Here is a 5490-nt window from a genome sequence, read left to right as displayed (position 1 = left end):
TGGACTATATTAGTCTGATAAGTCAGGTCCATTTGAAACATTATGTGAGGATATTGTGAAACCTTTTTTTAAAACACCCTGAATGTTATTGTAATCATTCAGTCACATTCTGAGTCTGCCCTCTTTAACCTCTCTTCACCCCTTTTCTCTTCTCCTTTATTCATGTATATTTCACTTTAAATGCAAAACCAATTCAGTGATAAATTGCCCTGCCACACACTGTTTGAAATTGTCTCATATTGGCCAGTTTGAGCCTGAAGTCATTATCTAAATCTAACTTTCTCTCAGTTTTGTGGAGCCTGATGAGCCATTCTTTTTAATCCTCATCAGAGGGGAAAGTTGTGTTTGTGTTCTTCATCACAAACAAAGGGCTTGAATGTGAGAGCTGATTTCCTGTGTTGTATATTACTGATGCAGTATGCTATGGATTGAAAACTGTTCCTGAGAAGATGCGTACAAGTCTGATGACAGTTGACTTAGGTGCCACAGTTAGTGGTAAATGTGTGCCTTTGAAATATACCATACAGTAACTCCACTATCTTGGCACCAGAAACTATAGCAGATAGCTTTTCCTTGCAAACCTGATGAAGCAGAAATACATCAAAGATACACTTACAGTAATGTTACAGGACCCACTAATATCAATGCCTCTGTTCCAGCTCACTGCTTGTGAGCTGAAACACAGCTGTGCATGGAAGATGTGACTGTAAGGTAAAGGATGAGGAAAGGCACAAGTGTAAGAGCTTGAGCTGGCTGAACTGAGGAGGAACAGTAACCTTACATTGTGTGATTCTTGTTCAACAGGCAACTGGATTTTGTCCTGTATCCTTTATTGGGAAATCATAACTACTTTAAACCTGTGGACCAAAACAAAATGCAGGGGGGTAAAGTAGTTCCCAGCCAGGTACTTTGTCTTATAGTAAAATGAAGTGTGTAAAGTGGAGTGTCACTCCAAAGGCTGCATTCATTACGGTATATGTTCCAGGCTTCGGCTCAGCCGTACTTAACTCTATCACTATACTTAGGAAACACTCCTCAGTAAGCCTGCAGTCTGACATACTAATCAGGCATCTCAGCAGTGGGACAATTTCTCCTCTTAATCCAATCTCTTAAAGAATCCCAGTCGATAATATTTAGAATAAAAGCCTTGGAATGAATCTTTGCACTATAAAATAAATAAAAAATAAAAATAAAAATGGCAACTGTGGCTGTCACAGGAAGATCATAAGTGTGCCCTATTATGTAATTTGGGCCATATGAAGTGATTGAAAGGCTTACCTTGGTACAGATTGTTACAATGATTATGACTGAACAATGTGGAGGTTTATGTAACCAGTTCAAATGCTGGGATTGATACCTTTAACTCAGTTACCTGCTGAAGCACAGTTTCATTGAACAACAGACTGAAATGGACCCTGAAGCAGGCTGTGACAGTTTCCTGATAAGCTTTAGACACAGACCAGCTGAAACTCTTGGGAGTGTTTCTATAGAGGCTCAGAGAGTTCGGCCTGGAAGAGCTGAGAAGTTTGATACACTCTACTGACTCCACTCTGGCTGAATGGAAGAACTTTATCTCTGAGGTGTCATCCATAGATCGTGTGTGAACGGACTGATAGCACTGCCACTGTTGGCCTGGCTTACATCTTGTATTTGTCATTATCAACAAGGCATTAAAATAAATTATGAGTTTTGTGCTTAACTTATAAAATAACTTCATCTTGTGTTTTTGCCTACAGCCACTGTGGGGTTGTGATGACACTGTGATTGGCCAGTCTGCTCTGTCTCTGCAGCTGCTCGTTAGTGCTCGTTAGGTTAACTGGCTGCACCTGAGGGCTTATGTTGGTTTACTGCTTACTTTGCTTTCTTGCACTCAGTACTCCAGATTGTCACACCTAATGCATTAGATATTACAGATAATGTTTCAAGTTGCTGTAATTTATTGCATTTTTTTAATATAATATTCTTTAATAATTGCTTCCCTTTTTGTTATTGTCACTTGAGCCAGGTCATGACAGGTGTTCAGTGAGCCCCCGAACAAATGTGAACTGTGCAGATGCTCCAGAGCCACACTGACTTAAAGGCAAGATTCATGTAGCAGTCACCTTAAAAGGGTATGTGTTGGTCTCATGAGGATGCTCTAGCCTTCCTTCTAAGCTGCTGAAGTATTTTTATACCTAGTCCAAAGGTAAATGACAGGAGGATGCATGCTGTAAACTTATCAGTGATTCTCCTGCTATGAAATGGGCCCTCTCAAAAGCTTCTTCACATAATACAAACGTGTCCTGTGGCGGTTTTACTCTGAGCCATCTTCCTGTGTTATAAAGAATTATACAAAGACTTTGCCACAGTCAGCTCAAGCAGGATTATGTGTCTAAATTAGCCTTTTAAGTTAGGGTGAAAATGCAGATTCAACTAATGTTCTTTCAATGATGGCTGCTAAAAAATCCAATTAGTTCTCATTACTGACTCATTGAAATGAGTGTAAGAATGGGCTTATGTGATTAAAGTGTGGGGCATCACAGCATCACTTCACAATGGCCTTTGTTGAAGCTGCTCTCCCACAGTTGTTTTTTTTGAGTTTTTTTTTTTTTTAAACAAAAGTAGTGATGACGCTACACATAACACTGCATTATATCAATGACACAGAATTAATTTCCCATTATGTATGTTTCAAGAACACCAGTACTGTTTTACTGTTCATAATTAAAGAGAACAGAACATCAGTGTGGGTATCACCGTCCTCACTGTGGAAATGTTATCTTAGTTGTAACCTCCAACAGGAACAACACCCTCACTTGGGCTTCAGCTGTGGGAATACAGCAGCTGAATTAGCATAATGAATTAATATCAAACACAGCTTTATCCGGCCTGTACAGCCTCACAGCTCCAAAGCTCCAACAACTCTTTTATCTTTAATGTGTCTCCTGCTAACAGCATTAGCACGGCTGACCAGTCTGAGCACAACATGATTCATCTTGGCATTATTTTCAACCCTGATTAACTGGGTTAAGGTCTCAGTAACAAGATAGATGAAGCACAGGAATCTCTGCAAAGGAAATGTACATGTAATGACTTGAATTGTTGCAAATTATAATCTCAATTTTCACTTAAATTTCTGTTCATTATCCTTTACAAAATGAGTTAACACTGACGATTGAGCCTTCGGCCCACTGAAGAAAGCCCTTGTGTTTGCTGTATTTTTTATTGTTTTATTTTTTAACATGTGACCAGTTTCTCAATAACAAATCTGTTTTTCATTCAAATGGAAAAAAAAACAAAACAAGGTATAGAAACGGTACTTATTCTCCAGGCGGTAGAGCGAGTCATCCACTAATGGGAAGACAAGAGGTTGGATCTCAAACCCCTTCGGTCTGCATGTCCTTCAGCATGATGATGAAACCTAAAACACTCTCAAAGGCACAGCCATCAGTGTGTGAGTGTGTAAACATGCAGGATTAGACCCCAATGTGCAGGTTTGCACCATGCATGGCTAGTTCTGTCATCAGTGTGTGACTGTGTGTGTGAATGAGGGAATGTGACATGTAGTGTAGTCGTAAGACAAGAAACATGTAGTGGGTGTAATGTGAAATGTTTGAGCTGCTGTGACTCCCAAAGACTTCTCCTCTCTTCATGGTGGTTTGGTTAAAGAAAGACACATGATGTTGTTTCCTGAAACATCTTCTAAGAAAAGCAGAGAAAAGTGAGAATGTCTGCTTCTCCCTCACAGAGATCAATGTCTTGCTCTCTTAGGGTCAAACTCTGAATTGATTTCCCTCAGTCCATTTTCACACAGTGAGAACTCTCTAAGCAGTAAATCATTTCCTAAAGTGCAACGGACAGAGCAAATACTTCCATGAGGAAGGCTGCTGGAGCTCTTTACTGGCTGCCTTCTGTGTGAACATAATGTCAATTAATACTGTCTCAAACCTCTTCAAGCTCAAGTAAAGGTATCTTTCAATGCTGAGCTGCTTTATCCCAGTCCATTAGTATAAGGGTTTTTAGGTAGCGACTGACACTGACTTTGAGTGCTATGTAAGCCTACAGCTGCTGTTTTAATTTAGCTCAATCTAAATTGGAGCAATTAAACTGAATCCCTAGGCTTTCATAGAGCACCTTTTTGATCCAGGAAGCATAATTTTCATGTTGGCATCCCTTGAGTTCCCAAGAGTTTTGACAGGAATATTTGATGTATTCGGATAATTATTTATGAAGCATAAGGTCATCTGTGGAGGAAAATATGGCATTGAGGTGCAAATGAAGGCAGAAGCTCTGACATTTGAAGACCTTTGAGTTTTAAATCAGCACTTTTTAGCATTTCTGTGTTGTAATATCTCTCTACAGGTCCTGACCCAGCTCAGCTAAACTGGACAGTCTACCCTCTGACTATACCAGTTTAGAGTTAGAAGCAGAGCACCGACAGAAAACATGATTCTCATTCAAAGCAGCTGCGGTGATAATCCCGTTATACTAAAGGAGGGTGAAGCTGTGAAACTTCAGCAGGGGGTCATCCCACCTCGCTGCAGGGTTATCTCTGTCTCTGAAGACGACTGCTGAGTGTGAGCTGGACGGCTCTCTGCTGCTGTTGAATTCTGGGATGTGAGCAGCACTCCTTTCCCACCATCCTCAAGACTGTTACATCACTACAGGAAGTACATGTGTGCTTCTTGCAGAGCAGATAGAAAATCATTTGCACTGTAATTTCCCTTCTCTCATCATTCTCCATCCCCTCCTCCTCTCCCTGCTTGTCTTGACCAGTCTGGCAATGATGCACATCATCTCTCATACAGCTCAGGTTCTTTAAAAACACCATGAGTTTGTGTTAACATGAGATGCATCAGGCTTTTCTGGAGCTTGTAGCTGCTCAGTTCCAATGATCCACTCCACTGGGCTGCAGGAAGCTATTGTGCACTTCAGATTAAGAGCAGTGACACAGACATGCCCTTCAGCCGGCCTCTGATCTCATCAGGTCTACTGTCACTGACTGAGGAGAGAGAAGTAAAGATGTTTTGGACTGTAAGTGAGAACGCAACAGTGTTAATACAGTACAGAGAGAACTGGATGAGAGTTTATGTCTGTGTCTGCATCACTTATATTAATCATATTTATGCTTTGTGGCATGAAATAATGCCCCCATTCTCTTCAGTGATGTTTATCTGCTCAGAGAATTTATCATCATCCTCGTGGATTGATTGCTCATGTCTTGTCGGCTGATTCAGAAGATTTAAAGCTCGTTGTGAGTCACACACAAAACACTGGAGATTTAATTATGCACATAAAAGGATCACACTTCAAAGAGAGAAGACAGCGAGCAGACTAAGAGACTCTTTATCTTAAAAAGTAATATTTCTATGTGCATTAATCAGTGATTTCTTGCATGGCAGCATGCTGGCACTGCACTGTGTGATCGACACCAATTCACTCCCACAAGACTCCTACAAAAGCACAGTATGTTTCTGAGAATTATAGCTCAGGTGAGCATCACCTGTTGGC

The sequence above is a fragment of the Semicossyphus pulcher genome, unplaced genomic scaffold (assembly GCF_022749685.1).
Source record: "Semicossyphus pulcher isolate SPU_LCO1_2020_fin unplaced genomic scaffold, fSemPul1.0.p SCAF_26, whole genome shotgun sequence".
NCBI classification, from domain to species: domain Eukaryota; kingdom Metazoa; phylum Chordata; class Actinopteri; order Labriformes; family Labridae; genus Semicossyphus; species Semicossyphus pulcher.
The sequence above is the reverse complement of the archived record's forward strand: the minus strand, read 5'-3'. Positions refer to the sequence as shown.